The following is a 24,052-nucleotide window of genomic DNA, read 5'->3' as shown; positions in this document are numbered from 1 at the left end:
GCACAAACACCACTGCACTGCCCTAAACTCTGAAACACCAGTCCCAGCATGACCCCCTACACTGCCCGAACACCACTGCCCTGCACTAAACCCTGAAATGCCACCCCACACGACCCCCTACACTGCCCGAACACCACTAAACTGCCCTAAACCCTGAATCACTACGCCCAGCAGTACCCCCTATACTACCCAAACACCACTGCACTACCCTAAATCCTAAAACACTACCACCAGCAGTACTCCCTACACTACCCAAACACCATTGCACTATCCTAAACCCAAAACCACTGCCCCCAGCATGACCCCCTACACTACTCAAACACCACTGCACTACCCTAAACCCTAAAACACTACCCCCAGCATGACCCCCTACACTACACAAACACCACTGCACTACCCTAAACCCTAAAACACTCCCCCAGCACGACTCTCTACACTACTCAAAACCACTGCACTACCCTAAACCCTAAATCTACCCCCAGAACGACCCCCTACATTACCCAAACACCACTGCACTACCCTAAACACTAAACTTACCCCCAACACGACCCCCTATACTACCCAAACACCACTGCACTACCCTAAACCCTAAATCTACCCTCAGCACAACCCCCTATACTACCCAAACACCACTGCACTACCCTAAACCCTAAAACACTACCCCCACCATCACCCCCTACATTACACCAACACCACTGCACCTCCCTAAACCCTAAAACACTACCCCAGCATGACCCCCTACACTACCCAAACCCCACTGCACTACCCTAAACCCTAAAACACTACCCCCATCATGACCCATACACTAACCAAACACCACTGCACTGACCTAAACCCTAAAACACTACCCCCAGCACAACCCCCTGCACTACACAAACACCACTGTACTGCCCAAAACCGTAAAACACTACCCCCAGCATGACCCCCTACACTACACAAACACCACTGCACTACCCTAAACCCTAAATCTACCCCAAGCACAACCCCCTACACTGTACAAACATCACTGCACTACCCTAAACCATAAAACACTAACACCAGCATGACCCCCTACACTACCCAAATACCACTGCACTACCCTAAACCCTAAATCTACCCCCAGCATGAACCCCTACACTACCCAAACACCACTGCACTACCCTAAACCCTAAATCAACCCTCAGCACGACCACCTACACTACCCAAACACCACTGCACTACCCTAAACCCTAAAACACTATCCTCAGCACTACCCCTACACTACACCAACACCACTGCACTACCCTAAACCCTAAATCTATCCCAAGCACGACCCCCTACACTACACAAACATCACTGCACTACCCTAAACCCTACAACACTAACACCAGCACGACCCCCCTACACTACACAAGCACCACTGCACTACCCTAGTGTTGGCAGCCATCTTGGTGCAATGCTTTTTAGGTCTCGCCTAGCGATGCAGCATATGTGCTGGCCACTACACAAACACCACTACACTGCCCTAAACCCTAAAACACTACCCCAGCACGACCCCCTACACTGCCTGAACACCACTGCACTGCCCTAAACCCTGAAACACCACCCCCAGCATGACCCCTACACTGCCCGAACACCACTGCACTGCCCTAAACCCTGAAACACCACCCCCAGCAAGACCCCCTACACTGCCCGAACACCACTGCCCTGCCCTAAACCCAGAAACACCACCCCCAGCAAGACCCCCTACACTGCCCGAACATCACTGCCCTAAACCCTGCAACACCACCCCCAGCATGGCCCCCTACACTGCCCGATCACCGCTGCACTGCCCTAAACCCTGAAACACCACCCCCAGCACTACCCCCTACACTGCCCGAACACCACTGCTCTGACCAAAATCCTGAAACACCACCCCCAGCACGACCCCCTCCACTGCCCGAACACCACTGCACTGCACTGTCCTAAACCCTGAAACACCACCCCGGCATGACCCCCTACACTGCCCGAACACCACAGCACTGCCCTAAACCCTAAAACACCAGCACCGGCACAACCACCTACACTGCCCGAACACGACTGCACTCCCCTAAACCCTGAACAACCAGCCTCGGCAAGACCCCCTACACTGCCCGAACATCACTGCACTGCCCTAAACCCTGAAACACCAGCCCCAGCAAGACCCCCTACACTGCCTGAACACCACTGCACTGCCCTGAACCCTGAAACAACAGCCCCGGGAAGACCCCCTACACTGTCCGAACACCACGGCACTGCCCTAAACCTTGAAACACCAGCCCAAGCAAGACCCCCTACACTGCCCGAACACCACTGCACTGCCCTAAACCCTGAAACACCAGCCCCAGCAAGACCCCCTACACTGCCCGAACACCACTGCACTGCCCTAAACCCTGAAACACCAGCCCCAGCAAGACCCCCTACACTGCCCAAACACAACCAGCCCCAGCAAGACCCCCTACACTGCCCGAACACCACTGCACTGCCCTAAACCCTGAAACACCAGCCCCAGCGAGACCCCCTACACTGCCTGAACACAACCAGCCCCAGCAAGACCCCCTACACTGCCCGAACACCACTGCACTGCCCTAAACCCTGAAACACCAGCCGCAGCAAGACCCCCTACACTGCACGAACACCACCAGCAACAGCAGACCCCCTACACTGCCTGAACTTCACTGCACTGCCCTACACCCTGAAACACCGGCCCCAGCAAAACCCCCTACACTGCCCGAACACCACTGCACTGCCCTAAACCCTGAAACACCACCCCCATGCACAACCCTCTACACTGCCCAAACGCCACTGCACTGCCCTAAACCCTGAAACACCACCCCCATGCACAACCCTCTACACTGCCCAAACGCCACTGCACTGCCCTAAACCCTGAAACACCACCCCCATGCACAACCCCCTACACTGCCCAAACGCCACTGCACTGCCCTAAACCCTGGAACACCACCCCATTGCATGACCCACTACACTGCCTGAACGCCACTGCACTGCCCTTAACCGTGAAACACCACCCCCAAGCACGACCCACTATACTGCCCGAACACCACAGCATTGCCCTAAACCCTGAAACACCACCCCCGAGCACGACCCTCTACACTGCCCGAACACCACTGCACTGCCCTAAACCCTGAAACGCCACCCCCGCATGACCCCCTACACTGCCCGAACACCACTAAACTGCCCTAAACCCTGAAACACTACGCCCAGCAGTACCCCTACACTACCCAAACAGCACTGCACTACCCTAAACCCTAAACCACTGCCCCCAGCATGACCCCCTACACTACCCAAACACCACTGCACTAACCTAAATCCTAAAACACTACCACCAGCAGTACCCCCTACACTACCCAAACACCACTGCACTACCCTAAACCCTAAACCACTGCCCCCAGCATAAACCCCTACACTACTCAAACACCACTGCACTACCCTAAACCCTAAAATACTACCTCCAGCACAACCGCCTACACTATCCAAAAACCACTGCACTACCATAAACCCTAAAACACTCCCCCAGCATGACTCCCTACACTACCCAAAACCACTGCACTACCCTAAACCCTAAATCTACCCCAGAATGACCCCCTATACTACCCAAACACCACTGCACTACCCTAAACCCTAAATCTACCCTCAGCACAACCCCCTACACTACCCAAACACCACTGCACTACCCTAAACCCTAAAACACTACCCCCACCATGACCCCCTACATTACACCAACACCACTGCACTTCCCTAAACCCTAAAACACTACCCTGGCACGACCTCCTACACTACCCAAACCCCACTGCACTACCCTAAACCCTAAAACACTATCCCCAGCACGACCCCTACACTAACCAAACACCACTGCACTGACCTAAACCCTAAAACACTACCCCCAGCACAACCCCCTGCACTACACAAACACCACTGTACTGCCCAAAACCGTAAAACACTACCCCCAGTATGACCCCCGACACTACACAAACACCACTGCACTACCCTAAACCCTAAATCTACCCCAAGCACAACCCCCTACACTGTACAAACATCACTGCACTACCCTAAACCATAAAACACTAACACCAGCCCCGGCAAGACCCCCTACACTGCCTGAACACCACTACACTGCCCTAAACCTTGAAACACCAGCCCAAGCACAACCCCCTACACTGTACAAACATCACTGCACTACCCTAAACCATAAAACACTAACACCAGCATGACCCCCTACACTGCCCTAACACCACTGCCCTGCCCTAAACCCTGAAACACCAGCCCCAGCAAAACCCCCTACACTGCCCGAACACCACCAGCCCCAGCAAGAACCCCTACACTGCCCGAACACCACTGCACTGCCCTAAACCCTGAAACACCAGCCCCAGCAAGACCCCCTACACTGCCCGAACACAACCAGCCCCAGAAAGACCCCATACACTACCCGAACACCACTGCACTGCCCTAAACCCTGAAACACCAGCCCCAGCATGACCCCCTACACTGCCCGAACACCACCAGCCCCAGCAAGACCCCCTACACTGCCCGAACACCAGTGCACTGCCCTAAACCCTGAAACACCAGCCCCAGCAAACCCCCCTACACTGCCCGAACACCACTGCACTGCCCTAAACCCTGAAACACCAGCCCCAGCACGACCCCCTACACTGCCCGAACACCACTGCACTGCCCTAAACTCTGAAACACCAGCCCCAGCAAGACCCCCTACACTGCCCGAACACCAGTGCACTGCCCTAAACCCTGAAACACCAGCCCCAGCAAACCCCCCTACACTGCCCGAACACCACTGCACTGCCCTAAACCCTGAAACACCAGCCCCAGCACGACCCCCTACACTGCCCGAACACCACTGCACTGCCCTAAACTCTGAAACACCAGCCCCAGCACGACCCCCTACACTGCCCGAACACCACTGCACTGCCCTAAACCCTGAAACACCACCCCAATGCACAACCCCCTACACTGCCCGAATGCCACTGCACTGCCATAAACCCTAAAACACCACCCCCATGCATGACCCACTACACTGCCTGATCACCACTGCACTGCCCTTAACTGTGAAACACCACCCCCAAGCACGACCCACTATACTGCCCGAACACCACAGCATTGCCCTAAACCCTGAAACACCACCCCCGAGCACGACCCCCTACACTGCCCGAACACCACTGCACTGCCGTAAACCCTGAAACGCCACCCCCGCATGACCCCCTACACTGCCCGAACACCACTAAACTGCCTTAAACCCTGAAACACTACGCCCAGCAGTACCCCTACACTACCGAAACACCACTGCCCTACCCTAAATCCTAAAACACTACCACCAGCAGTAACCCTACACTACCAAAACACCGCTGCACTACCCTAAACCCTAAACCACTGCCCCCAGCATGACCCCCTACACTACCCAAACACCACTGCACTACCCTAAATCCTAAAACACTACCACCAGCAGTACCCCCTACACTACTCAAACACCACTGCACTACCCTAAACCCTAAAACACTACCTCCAGCACAACCCCCTACACTATCCAAAAACCACTGCACTACCATAAACCCTAAAACACTCCCCCAGCATGACTCCCTACACTACCCAAAACCACTGCACTTCCCTAAAACCTAAATCTACCCCCAGAATGACCCCCTATACTACCCAAACACCACTGCACTACCCCAAACCCTAAATCTACCCTCAGCACAACCCCCTACACTACCCAAACACCACTGCATTACCTAAACCCTAAAACACTACCCCCACCATGACCCCCTATATTACACCAACACCACTGCACTTCCCTAAACCCTAAAACACTACCCTGGCACGACCCCCTACACTACCCAAACCCCCCTGCACTACCCTAAACCCTAAAACACTACCCCCAGCACGACCCCTACACTAACCAAACACCACTGCACTGACCTAAACCCTAAAACACTACCCCCAGCACAACACCCTGCACTACACAAACACCACTGTACTGCCCAAAACTGTAAAACACTACCCCCAGCATGACCCCGTACACTACACAAACACCACTCCACTACCCTAAACCCTAAATCTACCCCAAGCACAACCCCCTACACTGTACAAACATCACTGCACTACCCTAAACCATAAAACACTAACACCAGCATGACCCCCTACACTACCCAAACACCACTGCACTACCCTAAACCCAAAAACTACCCCCAGCACGAACCCCTACACTACCCAAACACTACTGCACTGCCCTAAACTCTAAATCAACCCTCAGCACGACCACCTACACTACCCAAACACCACTGCACTACCCTAAACCCTAAAACACTATCCTCAGCACTACCCCTACACTACAACAACACCACTGCACTACCCTAAACCCTAAATCTACCCCAAGCACGACCCCCTACACTACACAAACATCACTGCACTACCCTAAACCCTAAAACACTAACACCAGCACGACCCCCCTACACTACACAAGCACCACTGCACTACCCTAGTGTTGGCAGCCATCTTGGTGCAATGCTTTTTAGGTCTCGCCTAGCGATGCAGCGTATGTGCTGGCCACTACACAAACACCACTACACTGCCCTAAACCCTAAAACACTACCCCAGCACAACCCCCTACACTGCCTGAACACCACTGCACTGCCCTAAACCCTGAAACACCACCCCCAGCATGACCCCCTACACTGCCCGAACACCACTGCACTGCCCCAAACCCTGAAACACCACCCCCAGCACGACCCCCTAGACTTCCCGAACACCACTACACTGCCCTAAACCCTGAAACACCACCCCCAACCAGACCCCCTACATCGCCCGAACACCACTGCACTGCCCTAAACCCTGAAACACCACCCCCAACCAGACCCCCTACATCGCCCGAACACCACTGCACTGCCCTAAACCCTGAAACACCACCCCAGCAAGACCCCCTACACTACCCAAACACCACTGCACTACCCTAAACCCTAAACCACTGCCCCCAGCATGACCCCCTACACTATTCAAACACCACTGCACTGCCCTAAACCCTGAAACACCAGCCCCAGCACAACCCCCTACACTGCCCGAACACCACTGCACTGCCCTAAACCCTGAAACACCACCCCAGCAAGACCCCCTACACTACCCAAACACCACTGCACTACCCTAAACCCTAAACCACTGCCCCCAGCATGACCCCCTACACTATTCAAACACCACTGCACTGCCCTAAACCCTGAAACACCAGCCCCAGCACAACCCCCTACACTGCCCGAACACCACTGCACTGCCCTAAACTCTGAAACACCAGCCCCAGCACGACCCTCTACACTGCCCGAACACTACTGCACTGCCCTAAACCCTGAAACACCACCCTCATGCACGACCCTCTACACTGCCCAAACGCCACTGCACTGCCCTAAACCCTGAAACACCACCCCCATGCACAACCCCCTACACTGCCCGAACGCCACTGCACTGCCCTAAACCCTGGAACACCACCCCCATTCATGACCCACTACACTGCCTGAATGCCACTGCACTGCCCTTAACTGTGAAAAACCACCCCCAAGCACGACCCACTATACTGCCTGAACACCACAGCATTGCCCTAAACCCTGAAACACCACCCCCGAGCACGACCCCCTACACTGCCCGAACACCACTGCACTGCCATAAACCCTGAAACGCCACCCCCGCATGACCCCCTACACTGCCCGAACACCACTAAACTGCCCTAAACCCTGAAACACTACACCCAGCAGTACCTCCTACACTGCCGAAACACCACAGCACTACCCTAAATCCTAAAACACTACCACCAGCAGTACCCCTACACTACCCAAACACCACTGCACTACCCTAAACCCTAAACCACTGCCCCCAGCATGACCCTCTACACTACCCAAACACCACTGCACTACCCTAAATCCTAAAACACTACCACCAACAGTACCCCCTACACTACCCAAACACCACTGCACTACCCTAAACCCTAAACCACTGCCCCCAGCATGACCCCCTACACTACTCAAACACCACTGCACTACCCTAAACCCTAAAATACTACCTCCAGCACAACCCCCTACACTATCCAAAAACCACTGCACTACCATAAACCATAAAATACTCCCCCAGCATGACTCCATACACTACCCAAAACCACTGCACTACCCTAAACCCTAAATCTACCCCCAGAATGACCCCCTATACTACCCAAACACCACTGCACTACCCTAAACCCTAAATCTACCCTCAGCACAACCCCCTAAACCCTAAAACACTACCCCCACCATGACCCCCTACATTACACCAACACCACTGCACTTCCCTAAACCCTAAAACACTACCCCGGCACGACTTCCTACACTACCCAAACCCCACTGCACTACCCTAAACCCTAAAACACTACCCCCAGCACGACCCCTACACTAACCAAACACCACTGCACTGACCTAAACCCTAAAACACTACCCCCAGCACAACCCCCTGCACTACACAAACACCACTGTACTGCCCAAAACCGTAAAACACTACACCCAGCATGACCCCCTACACTACACAAACACCACTGCACTACCCTAAACCCTAAATATACACCAAGCACAACCCCCTACACTGTACAAACATCACTGCACTACCCTAAACCATAAAACACTAACATCAGCCCCGGCAAGAGCCCCTACACTGCCTGAACACCACTGCACTGCCCTAAACCCTGAAAAACCAGCCCCGGCAAGACCCCCTACACTGCCCGAAAACCACTGCACTGCCCTAAACCTTGAAACACCATCCCAAGCACAACCCCCTACACTGTACAAACATCACTGCACTACCCTAAACCATAAAACACTAACGCCAGCATGACCCCCTACACTGCCCTAACAACACTGCACTGCCCTAAACCCTGAAACACCAGCCCCAGCAAGACCCCCTACACTGCCCGAACACCACCAGCCCCAGCAAGACCCCCTACACTGCCCGAACACCACTGCACTGCCCTAAACCCTGAAACACCAGCCCCAGCAAGACCCCTACACTGCCCGAACTCAACCAGCCCCAGCAAGACCCCCTACACTACCCGAACACCACTGCACTGCCCTAAACCCTGAAACACCAGCCCCAGCAAGACCCCCTACACTGCCCGAACACCACCAGCCCCAGCAAGACCCCCTACACTGCCCGAACACGACTGCACTGCCCTAAATCCTGAAACACCAGCCCCAGCAAAACCCCCTAGACTGCCCGAACACCACTGCACTGCCCTAAACCCTGAAACACCAGCCCCAGCACGACCCCCTAGACTGCCCGAACACCACTGCACTGCCCTAAACTCTGAAACACCAGCCCCAGCACGACCCCCTACACTGCCCGAACACCACTGCACTGCCCTAAACCCTGAAACACCACCCCCATGCACAACAACCCTACACTGCCCGAACGCCACTGCACTGCCCTTAACCCTGAAACACCACCCCCATGCATGACCCACTACACTGCCTGAACGCCACTGCACTGCCCTTAACCGTGAAACACCACCCCCAAGCACGACCCACTATACTGCCCGAACACCACAGCATTGCCCTAAACCCTGAAACACCACCCCCGAGCACGACCCCCTACACTGCTCGAACACCACTGCACTGCCGTAAACCCTGAAACGCCACCCCCGCATGACCCCCTACACTGCCCGAACACCACTAAACTGCCTTAAACCCTGAAACACTACGCCCAGCAGTACCCCTACACTACCGAAACACCACTGCCCTACCCTAAATCCTAAAACACTACCACCAGCAGTAACCCTACACTACCAAAACACCGCTGCACTACCCTAAACCCTAAACCACTGCCCCCAGCATGACCCCCTACACTACCCAAACACCACTGCACTACCCTAAATCCTAAAACACTACCACCAGCAGTACCCCTACACTACTCAAACACCACTGCACTACCCTAAACCCTAAACCACTGCCCCCAGCATGACCCTCTACACTACCCAAACACCACTGCACTACCCTAAATCCTAAAACACTACCACCAGCAGTACCCCCTACACTATGTAAACACCACTGCACTACCCTAAATCCTAAACCAATGCCCCCAGCATGACCCCCTACACTACCGAAACACTACTGCACTGACCTAAACCCTAAAACACTACCCCCAGCACAACCCCCTGCACTACACAAACACCACTGTACTGCCCAAAACCGTAAAACACTACCCCCAGCATGACCCCCTACACTACACAAACACCACTGCACTACCCTAAACCCTAAATCTACCCCAAGCACAACCCCCTACACTGTACAAATATCACTGCACTACCCTAAACCATAAAACACTAACATCAGCCCCGGCAAGACCCCCTACACTGCCTGAACACCACTGCACTGCCCTAAACCCTGAAACACCAGCCCCGGCAAGACCCCCTACACTGCCCGAAAACCACTGCACTGCCCTAAACCTTGAAACACCAGCCCAAGCACAACCCCCTACACTGTACAAACATCACTGCACTACCCTAAACCATAAAACACTAACACCAGCATGACCCCCTACACTGCCCTAACAACACTGCACTGCCCTAAACCCTGAAACACCAGCCCCAGAAAGACCCCCTACACTGCCTGAACACCACCAGCCCCAGCAAGACCCCCTACACTGCCCGAACACCACTGCACTGCCCTAAACCCTGAAACACCAGCCCCAGCAAGACCCCTACACTGCCCGAACTCAACCAGCCCCAGCAAGACCCCCTACACTACCCGAACACCACTGCACTGCCCTAAACCCTGAAACACCAGCCCCAGCAAGACCCCCTACACTGCCCGAACACCACCAGCCCCAGCAAGACCCCCTACACTGCCCGAACACGACTGCACTGCCCTAAATCCTGAAACACCAGCCCCAGCAAAACCCCCTAGACTGCCCGAACACCACTGCACTGCCCTAAACCCTGAAACACCAGCCCCAGCACGACCCCCTAGACTGCCCAAACACCACTGCACTGCCCTAAACTCTGAAACACCAGCCCCAGCACGACCCCCTACACTGCCCGAACACCACTGCACTGCCCTAAACCCTGAAACACCACCCCCATGCACAACAACCCTACACTGCCCGAACGCCACTGCACTGCCCTTAACCCTGGAACACCACCCCCATGCATGACCCACTACACTGCCTGAACGCCACTGCACTGCCCTTAACCGTGAAACACCACCCCCATGCACAACCCACTATACTGCCCGAACACCACAGCATTGCCCTAAACCCTGAAACACCACCTCCGAGCACGACCCCCTACACTGCTCGAACACCACTGCACTGCCGTAAACCCTGAAACGCCACCCCCGCATGACCCCCTACACTGCCCGAACACCACTAAACTGCCTTAAACCCTGAAACACTACGCCCAGCAGTACCCCCTACACTACCGAAACACCGCTGCACTACCCTAAATCCTAAAACACTACCACCAGCAGTACCCCTACACTACCCAAACACCACTGCACTACCCTAAACCCTAAACCACTGCCCCCAGCATGACCCCCTACACTACCCAAACACCACTGCACTACCCTAAATCCTAAAACACTACCACCAGCAGTACCCCCTACACTACGTAAACACCACTGCACTACCCTAAATCCTAAACCAATGCCCCCAGCATGACCCCTTACACTACTCAAACACCACTGCGCTACCCTAAACCCTAAAACACTACCTCCAGCACAACCCCCTACACTATCCAAAAACCACTGCACTACCATAAACCCTAAAACACTCCCCCAGCATGACTCCCTACACTACCCAAAACCACTGCACTACCCTAAACCCTAAATCTACCCCCAGAATGACCCCCTATACTACCCAAACACCACTGCACTACCCCAAACCCTAAATCTACCCTCAGCACAACCCCCTACACTACCCAAAAAACACTGCATTACCTAAACCCTAAAACATTACCCCCACCATGACCCCCTATATTACACCAACACCACTGCACTTCCCTAAACCCTAAAACACTACCCCGGCACGATCCCCTACACTACCCAAACCCCACTGCACTACCCTAAACCCTAAAACACTACCCCCAGCACAACCCCTACACTAACCAAACACCACTGCACTGACCTAAACCCTAAAACACTACCCCCAGCATGACCCCTACACTAACCAAACACCACTGCACTGACCTAAACCCTAAAACACTACCCCCAGCACAACCCCCTGCACTACACAAACACCACTGTACTGCCCAAAACTGTAAAACACTACCCCCAGCATGACCCCTACACTACACAAACACCACTGCACTACCCTAAACCCTAAAACTCTAACACCAGCATGACCTCCTACACTACCCAAACACCACTGCACTACCCTAAACCCAAAATCTACCCCCAGCACGAACCCCTATACTACCCAAACACTACTGCACTGCCCTAAACCCTAAATCAACCCTCAGCACGACCACCTACACTACCCAAACACCACTGCACTACCCTAAACCCTAAAACACTATCCTCAGCACTAGCCCTACAGTACAACAACACCACTGCACTACCCTAAACCCTAAATCTACCCCAAGCACGACCCCCTACACTACACAAACATCACTGCACTACCCTAAACCCTAAAACACTAACACCAGCACGACCCCCCTACACTACACAAGCACCACTGCACTACCCTACTGTTGGCAGCCATCTTGGTGCAATGCTTTTTAGGTCTTGCCTAGCGATGCAGCGTATGTGCTGCCCACTACACAAACACCACTACACTGCCCTAAACCCTGAAACACTACCCCAGCACGACCCCCTAACTGCCTGATCACCACTGCACTGCCCTAAACCCTGAAACACCACCCCCAGCATGACCCCCTACACTGCCCGAACACCACTGCACTGCTCTAAACCCTGAAACACCACCCCCAGCACGACCCACTACACTGCCCGAACACCACTACAATGCCCTAAACCCTGAAACACCACCCCAACCAGACCCCCTACATCGCCTGAACACCACTGCACTGCCCTAAACCCTGAAAGACCACCCCCAGCAAGACCCCCTACACTACCCAAACACCACTGCACTACCCTAAATCCTAAAACACTACCACCAGTAGTATCCCTACACTACCCAAACACCACTGCACTACCCTAAACCCTAAACCACTGCCCCCAGCATGACCCCCTACACTACCCAAACACCACTGCACTACCCCTAATCCTAAAACACTACCACCAGCAGTACCCCCTACACTACCCAAACACCACTGCACTAGCCTAAACCCTAAACCACTGCCCCCAGCATGACCCCCTACACTACTCAAACACCACTGCACTACCCTAAACCCTAAAACACTACCCCCAGCACAACCCCCTACACTATCCAAAAACCACTGCACTACCATAAACCCTAAAACACTCTCCCAGCATGACTCCCTACACTACCCAAAACCACTGCACTACCCTAAACTCTAAATCTACCCCAGAACGACCCCCTATACTACCCAAACACCACTGCACTACCCTAAACCCTAAATCTACCCCGGCACAACCCCCTACACCACCCAAACCCCACTGCACTACCCTAAACCCTAAAACACTACCCTCAACACGACCCCTACACTAACCAAACACCACTGCACTGACCTAAACCCTAAAACACTACCCCCAGCATGACCCCTACACTAACCAAACACCACTGCACTGACCTAAACACTAAAACACTACCCCCAGCACAACCCCCTGCACTACACAAACGCCACTGTACTGCCCAAAACCGTAAAACACTACCCCCAGCATGACCCCTACACTACACAAACACCACTGCGCTACTCTAAACCATAAAACACTAACACCAGCATGACCCCCTACACTACCCAAACACCACTGCACTACCCTAAACCCTAAATCTACCCCCAGCACGAACCCCTACACTACCCAAACACCACTGCACTACCCTAAACCCTAAATCAACCCTCAGCACGACCATCTACACTACCCAAAACACCAATGCACTACCCTAAACCCTAAAACACTATCCTCAGCACTACCCCTACACTACACAAACATCACTGCACTACCCTAAACCCTAAAACACTAACACCAGCACGACCCCCCTACACTACACAAGCACCACTGCACTACCCTAGTGTTGGCAGCCATCTTGGTGCAATGCTTTTTAGGTCTCACCTAGCGATGCAGCGTATGTGCTGCCTACTACACAAACACCACTACACTGCTCTAAAGCCTAAAACACTACCCCAGCACGGCCCCCTACACTGCCTGAACGCCACTGCACTGCCCTTAACCGTGAAACACCACCCCCAAGCACGACCCACTATACTGCCCGAACACCACAGCATTGCCCTAAACCCTGAAACACCACCCCCGAGCACGACCCCCTACACTGCTCGAACACCACTGCACTGCCGTAAACCCTGAAACGCCACCCCCGCATGACCCCCTACACTGCCCGAACACCACTAAACTGCCTTAAACCCTGAAACACTACGCCCAGCAGTACCCCCTACACTACCGAAACACCGCTGCACTACCCTAAATCCTAAAACACTACCACCAGCAGTACCCCTACACTACTCAAACACCACTGCACTACCCTAAACCCTAAACCACTGCCCCCAGCATGACCCTCTACACTTCCCAAACACCACTGCACTACCCTAAATCCTAAAACACTACCACCAGCAGTACCCCCTACACTATGTAAACACCACTGCACTACCCTAAATCCTAAACCAATGCCCCCAGCATGACCCCCTACACTACCGAAACACTACTGCACTGACCTAAACCCTAAAACACTACCCCCAGCACAACCCCCTGCACTACACAAACACCACTGTACTGCCCAAAACCGTAAAACACTACCCCCAGCATGACCCCCTACACTACACAAACACCACTGCACTACCCTAAACCCTAAATCTACCCCAAGCACAACCCCCTACACTGTACAAATATCACTGCACTACCCTAAACCATAAAACACTAACATCAGCCCCGGCAAGACCCCCTACACTGCCTGAACACCACTGCACTGCCCTAAACCCTGAAACACCAGCCCCGGCAAGACCCCCTACACTGCCCGAAAACCACTGCACTGCCCTAAACCTTGAAACACCAGCCCAAGCACAACCCCCTACACTGTACAAACATCACTGCACTACCCTAAACCATAAAACACTAACACCAGCATGACCCCCTACACTGCCCTAACAACACTGCACTGCCCTAAACCCTGAAACACCAGCCCCAGAAAGACCCCCTACACTGCCTGAACACCACCAGCCCCAGCAAGACCCCCTACACTGCCCGAACACCACTGCACTGCCCTAAACCCTGAAACAGCAGCCCCAGCAAGACCCCTACACTGCCCGAACTCAACCAGCCCCAGCAAGACCCCCTACACTACCCGAACACCACTGCACTGCCCTAAACCCTGAAACACCAGCCCCAGCAAGACCCCCTACACTGCCCGAACACCACCAGCCCCAGCAAGACCCCCTACACTGCCCGAACACGACTGCACTGCCCTAAATCCTGAAACACCAGCCCCAGCAAAACCCCCTAGACTGCCCGAACACCACTGCACTGCCCTAAACCCTGAAACACCAGCCCCAGCACGACCCCCTAGACTGCCCAAACACCACTGCACTGCCCTAAACTCTGAAACACCAGCCCCAGCACGACCCCCTACACTGCCCGAACACCACTGCACTGCCCTAAACCCTGAAACACCACCCCCATGCACAACAACCCTACACTGCCCGAACGCCACTGCACTGCCCTTAACCCTGGAACACCACCCCCATGCATGACCCACTACACTGCCTGAACGCCACTGCACTGCCCTTAACCGTGAAACACCACCCCCATGCACAACCCACTATACTGCCCGAACACCACAGCATTGCCCTAAACCCTGAAACACCACCTCCGAGCACGACCCCCTACACTGCTCGAACACCACTGCACTGCCGTAAACCCTGAAACGCCACCCCCGCATGACCCCCTACACTGCCCGAACACCACTAAACTGCCTTAAACCCTGAAACACTACGCCCAGCAGTACCCCCTACACTACCGAAACACCGCTGCACTACCCTAAATCCTAAAACACTACCACCAGCAGTACCCCTACACTACCCAAACACCACTGCACTACCCTAAACCCTAAACCACTGCCCCCAGCATGACCCCCTACACTACCCAAACACCACTGCACTACCCTAAATCCTAAAACACTACCACCAGCAGTACCCCCTACACTACGTAAACACCACTGCACTACCCTAAATCCTAAACCAATGCCCCCAGCATGACCCCCTACACTACTCAAACACCACTGCGCTACCCTAAACCCTAAAACACTACCTCCAGCACAACCCCCTACACTATCCAAAAACCACTGCACTACCATAAACCCTAAAACACTCCCCCAGCATGACTCCCTACACTACCCAAAACCACTGCACTACCCTAAACCCTAAATCTACCCCCAGAATGACCCCCTATACTACCCAAACACCACTGCACTACCCCAAACCCTAAATCTACCCTCAGCACAACCCCCTACACTACCCAAAAAACACTGCATTACCTAAACCCTAAAACATTACCCCCACCATGACCCCCTATATTACACCAACACCACTGCACTTCCCTAAACCCTAAAACACTACCCCGGCACGATCCCCTACACTACCCAAACCCCACTGCACTACCCTAAACCCTAAAACACTACCCCCAGCACAACCCCTACACTAACCAAACACCACTGCACTGACCTAAACCCTAAAACACTACCCCCAGCATGACCCCTACACTAACCAAACACCACTGCACTGACCTAAACCCTAAAACACTACCCCCAGCACAACCCCCTGCACTACACAAACACCACTGTACTGCCCAAAACTGTAAAACACTACCCCCAGCATGACCCCTACACTACACAAACACCACTGCACTACCCTAAACCCTAAAACACTAACACCAGCATGACCTCCTACACTACCCAAACACCACTGCACTACCCTAAACCCAAAATCTACCCCCAGCACGAACCCCTATACTACCCAAACACTACTGCACTGCGCTAAACCCTAAATCAACCCTCAGCACGACCACCTACACTACCCAAACACCACTGCACTACCCTAAACCCTAAAACACTATCCTCAGCACTAGCCCTACAGTACAACAACACCACTGCACTACCCTAAACCCTAAATCTACCCCAAGCACGACCCCCTACACTACACAAACATCACTGCACTACCCTAAACCCTAAAACACTAACACCAGCACGACCCCCCTACACTACACAAGCACCACTGCACTACCCTACTGTTGGCAGCCATCTTGGTGCAATGCTTTTTAGGTCTTGCCTAGCGATGCAGCGTATGTGCTGCCCACTACACAAACACCACTACACTGCCCTAAACCCTGAAACACTACCCCAGCACGACCCCCTAACTGCCTGATCACCACTGCACTGCCCTAAACCCTGAAACACCACCCCCAGCATGACCCCCTACACTGCCCGAACACCACTGCACTGCTCTAAACCCTGAAACACCACCCCCAGCACGACCCACTACACTGCCCGAACACCACTACAATGCCCTAAACCCTGAAACACCACCCCAACCAGACCCCCTACATCGCCTGAACACCACTGCACTGCCCTAAACCCTGAAAGACCACCCCCAGCAAGACCCCCTACACTACCCAAACACCACTGCACTACCCTAAATCCTAAAACACTACCACCAGTAGTATCCCTACACTACCCAAACACCACTGCACTACCCTAAACCCTAAACCACTGCCCCCAGCATGACCCCCTACACTACCCAAACACCACTGCACTACCCCTAATCCTAAAACACTACCACCAGCAGTACCCCCTACACTACCCAAACACCACTGCACTAGCCTAAACCCTAAACCACTGCCCCCAGCATGACCCCCTACACTACTCAAACACCACTGCACTACCCTAAACCCTAAAACACTACCCCCAGCACAACCCCCTACACTATCCAAAAACCACTGCACTACCATAAACCCTAAAACACTCTCCCAGCATGACTCCCTACACTACCCAAAACCACTGCACTACCCTAAACTTTAAATCTACCCCAGAACGACCCCCTATACTACCCAAACACCACTGCACTACCCTAAACCCTAAATCTACCCCGGCACAACCCCCTACACCACCCAAACCCCACTGCACTACCCTAAACCCTAAAACACTACCCTCAACACGACCCCTACACTAACCAAACACCACTGCACTGACCTAAACCCTAAAACACTACCCCCAGCATGACCCCTACACTAACCAAACACCACTGCACTGACCTAAACACTAAAACACTACCCCCAGCACAACCCCCTGCACTACACAAACACCACTGTACTGCCCAAAACCGTAAAACACTACCCCCAGCATGACCCCTACACTACACAAACACCACTGCGCTACTCTAAACCATAAAACACTAACACCAGCATGACCCCCTACACTACCCAAACACCACTGCACTACCCTAAACCCTAAATCTACCCCCAGCACGAACCCCTACACTACCCAAACACCACTGCACTACCCTAAACCCTAAATCAACCCTCAGCACGACCATCTACACTACCCAAAACACCAATGCACTACCCTAAACCCTAAAACACTATCCTCAGCACTACCCCTACACTACACAAACATCACTGCACTACCCTAAACCCTAAAACACTAACACCAGCACGACCCCCCTACACTACACAAGCACCACTGCACTACCCTAGTGTTGGCAGCCATCTTGGTGCAATGCTTTTTAGGTCTCACCTAGCGATGCAGCGTATGTGCTGCCTACTACACAAACACCACTACACTGCTCTAAAGCCTAAAACACTACCCCAGCACGGCCCCCTACACTGCCTGAACACCACTGCACTGCCCTAAACCCTGAAACACCACCCCCAGCATGACCCCTACACTAACCAAACACCACTGCACTGACCTAAACACTAAAACACTACCCCCAGCACAACCCCCTGCACTACACAAACACCACTGTACTGCCCAAAACCGTAAAACACTACCCCCAGCATGACCCCTACACTACACAAACACCACTGCGCTACTCTAAACCATAAAACACTAACACCAGCATGACCCCCTACACTACCCAAACACCACTGCACTACCCTAAACCCTAAATCTACCCCCAGCACGAACCCCTACACTACCCAAACACCACTGCACTACCCTAAACCCTAAATCAACCCTCAGCACGACCATCTACACTACCCAAAACACCAATGCACTACCCTAAACCCTAAAACACTATCCTCAGCACTACCCCTACACTACACAAACATCACTGCACTACCCTAAACCCTAAAACACTAACACCAGCACGACCCCCCTACACTACACAAGCACCACTGCACTACCCTAGTGTTGGCAGCCATCTTGGTGCAATGCTTTTTAGGTCTCACCTAGCGATGCAGCGTATGTGCTGCCTACTACACAAACACCACTACACTGCTCTAAAGCCTAAAACACTACCCCAGCACGGCCCCCTACACTGCCTGAACACCACTGCACTGCCCTAAACCCTGAAACACCACCCCCAGCATGACCCCCTACACTGCCCGAACACCACTGCACTGCGCTAAACCCTGAAACACCACCCCCAACAAGACCCCCTACATCGCCCGAACACCACTGCACTGCCCTAAACCCTGAAACACCACCCCTAGCAAGACCCCCTACACTGCCCGAACACCACTGCCCTGCCCTAAACCCAGAAACACCACCCCCAGCAAGACCCCCTACACTGCCCGAACATCACTGCCCTAAACCCTGAAACACCACCCCCAGCATGGCCCCCTACACTGCCCGAACACCGCTGCACTGCCCTAAACCCTGAAACACCACCCCCAGCACTACCCCCTACACTGCCCGAACACCACTGCTCTGCCCAAAATCCTGAAACACCACCCCCAGCACGACCCCCTACACTACCCGAACACCACAGCACTGCCCTAAACCCTGAAACACCATCCCCGGCACAACCACCTACACTGCCCGAACACCACTGCACTCCCCTAAACCCTGAAACACCAGCCCCGGCAAGACCCCCTACACTGCCCGAACATCACTGCACTGCCCTAAACCCTGAAACACCAGCCCCGGCAAGACCCCCTACACTGCCCGAACACCACTGCACTGCCCTAAACCCTGAAACACCAGCCCCGGGAAGACCCCCTACACTGCCCGAACACCACTGCACTGCCCTAAACCTTGAAACACCAGCCCAAGCAAGACCCCCTACACTGCCCGAACACCACTGCACTGCCCTAAACCCTGAAACACCAGCCCCAGCAAGACCCCTTACACTGCCCGAACACCACTACACTGCCCTAAACCCTGAAACACCAGCCCAAGCAAGACCCCCTACACTGCCCGAACACCACCAGCCCCAGCAAAACCCCCTACACTGCCCGAAAACCACTGCACTCTCCTAAACCCTGAAACACCAGCCCCAGCAAAACCCCCTACACTGCCCGAACACCACTGCACTGCCCTAAACCCTGAAACACCAGCCCCAGCACGACCCCCTACACTGCCCGAACACCACTGCACTGCCCTAAACCCTGAAACACCACCCCATGCACGACCCATACACTGCCCAAACGCCACTGCACTGCCCTAAACCCTGAAACACCACCCCCATGCACAACCCCCTACACTGCCCGAACGCCACTGCACTGCCCTAAACCCTGGAACACCACCCCATGCATGACCCACTACACTGCCTGAACGCCGCTCCACTGCCCTTAACCGTGAAACACCACCCCCAAGCACGACCCACTATACTGCCCGAACACCACAGCACTGCCCTAAACCCTGAAACACCACCCCCGAGCACAACCCCCTACACTATCCAAAAACCACTGCACTACCATAAACCCTAAAACACTCCCCCAGCATGACTCCCTACACTACCTAAAACCACTGCACTACCCTAAACCCTAAATCTACCCCCAGAACGACCCCCTATACTACCCAAACAACACTGTACTACCCTAAACCCTAAATCTACCCCCAGCACAACCCCTACACTACCCAAACACCACTGCACTACCCTAAACCCTAAAACACTACCCCCAGCACGACCCCTACACTAACCAAACACCACTGCACTGACCTAAACCCTAAAACACTACCCCCAGCACGACCCCCTACACTACACAAACAACACTGTACTGCCCTAAACCTTAAACCACTACCCTCAGCATGACCCCCTACACTACACAAACACCACTGCACTACCCTATACCCTAAATCTACCCCGAGCACAACCCCCTACACTATACAAACATCACTGCACTACCCTAAACCATAAAACACTAACAGCAGCATGACCCCCTACTCTACACAAACACCACTGCACTGCCCTAAACCCTAAAACATGACCCCCAGCATGACCTCCTACACTACCCAAACACCACTGCACTACCCTAAGCCCTAAATACACCCCCAGCACGAACTCCTACACTACCTAAACACCCCTGCACCACCCTAAACCCTAAATCAACCCTCAGCACGACCACATACACTACCCAAACACCACTGCACTACCCTAAACCCTAAAACACTATCCTCAGCACTACCCCCTACACCACACCAACACCACTGCACTACCCTAAACCCTAAAACACTACCCTCAGCACGACCCCCTACACTACACAAACGCCACTGCACTATCCTAACTCCTAAAACACTACCCTCAGCACAACCCTAAACCACTGCCCCCAGCATGACCCCCTACACTACTCAAACACCACTGCACTACCCTAAACCCTAAAACACTACCCCCAGCACAACCCCCTACACTATCCAAAAACCACTGCACTACCAAAAACCCTAAAACACTCTCCCAGCATGACTCCCTACACTACCCAAAACCACTGCACTACCCTAAACTCTAAATCTACCCCAGAACGACCCCCTATACTACCCAAACACCACTGCACTACCCTAAACCCTAAATCTACCCCGGCACGACCCCCTACACTACCCAAACCCCACTGCACTACCCTAAACCCTAAAACACTACCCTCAACACGACCCCTACACTAACCAAACACCACTGCACTGACCTAAACCCTAAAACACTACCCCCAGCATGACCCCTACACTAACCAAACACCACTGCACTGACTAAAACACTACCCCCAGCACAACCCCCTGCACTACACAAACGCCACTGTACTGCCCAAAACCGTAAAACACTACCCCCAGCATGACCCCTACACTACACAAACACCACTGCGCTACTCTAAACCATAAAACACTAACACCAGCATGACCCCCTACACTACCCAAACACCACTGCACTACCCTAAACCCTAAATATACCCCCAGCACGAACCCCTACACTACCCAAACACCACTGCACTACCCTAAACCCTAAATCAACCCTCAGCACGACCATCTACACTACCCAAAACACCAATGCACTACCCTAAACCCTAAAACACTATCCTCAGCACTACCCCTACACTACACAAACATCACTGCACTACCCTAAACCCTAAAACACTAACACCAGCACGACCCCCCTACACTACACAAGCACCACTGCACTACCCTAGTGTTGGCAGCCATCTTGGTGCAATGCTTTTTAGGTCTCGCCTAGCGATGCAGCGTATGTGCTGCCTACTACACAAACACCACTACACTGCTCTAAAGCCTAAAATACTACCCCAGCACGACCCCCTACACTGCCTGAACACCACTGCACTGCCCTAAACCCTGAAACACCACCCCCAGCATGACCCCCTACACTGCCCGAACACCACTGCACTGCGCTAAACCCTGAAACACCACCCCCAACAAGACCCCCTACATCGCCCGAACACCACTGCACTGCCCTAAACCCTGAAACACCACCCCTAGCAAGACCCCTACACTGCCCGAACACCACTGCCCTGCCCTAAACCCAGAAACACCACCCCCAGCAAGACCCCCTACACTGCCCGAACATCACTGCCCTAAACCCTGAAACACCACCCCCAGCATGGCCCCTACACTGCCCGAACACCGCTGCACTGCCCTAAACCCTGAAACACCACCCCCAGCACTACCCCCTACACTGCCCGAACACCACTGCTCTGCCCTAAACCCTGAAACACCATCCCCGGCACAACCACCTACACTGCCCGAACACGACTGCACTCCCCTAAACCCTGAAACACCAGCCCCGGCAAGACCCCCTACACTGCCCGAACATCACTGCACTGCCCTAAACCCTGAAACACCAGCCCCGGCAAGACCCCCTACACTGCCCGAACACCACTGCACTGCCCTAAACCCTGAAACACCAGCACCGGGAAGACCCCCTACACTGCCCGAACACCACTGCACTGCCCTAAACCTTGAAACACCAGCCCAAGCAAGACCCCCTACACTGCCCGAACACCACTGCACTGCCCTAAACCCTGAAACACCAGCCCCAGCAAGACCCCTTACACTGCCCGAACACCACTGCACTGCCCTAAACCCTGAAACACCAGCCCCAGCAAGACCCCCTACACTGCCCGAACACCACCAGCCCCAGCAAGACCCCCTACACTGCCCGAGCACCACTGCACTGCCCTAAACCCTGAAACACCAGCCCCAGCAAGACCCCCTACACTGCCCGAACACCACCAGCCCCAGCAAAACCCCCTACACTGCCCGAAAACCACTGCACTCTCCTAAACCCTGAAACACCAGCCCCAGCAAAACCCCCTACACTGCCCGAACACCACTGCACTGCCCTAAACCCTGAAACACCACCCCATGCACGACCCCATACACTGCCCAAACGCCACTGCACTGCCCTAAACCCTGAAACACCACCCCCATGCACAACCCCCTACACTGCCCGAATGCCACTGCACTGCCCTAAACCCTGGAACACCACCCCATGCATGACCCACTACACTGCCTGAACGCCACTCCACTGCCCTTA

The sequence above is a fragment of the Triturus cristatus genome, chromosome 3_2, assembly GCF_964204655.1.
Source record: "Triturus cristatus chromosome 3_2, aTriCri1.1, whole genome shotgun sequence".
Lineage (NCBI taxonomy): Eukaryota > Metazoa > Chordata > Amphibia > Caudata > Salamandridae > Triturus > Triturus cristatus.
The sequence above is the reverse complement of the archived record's forward strand: the minus strand, read 5'-3'. Positions refer to the sequence as shown.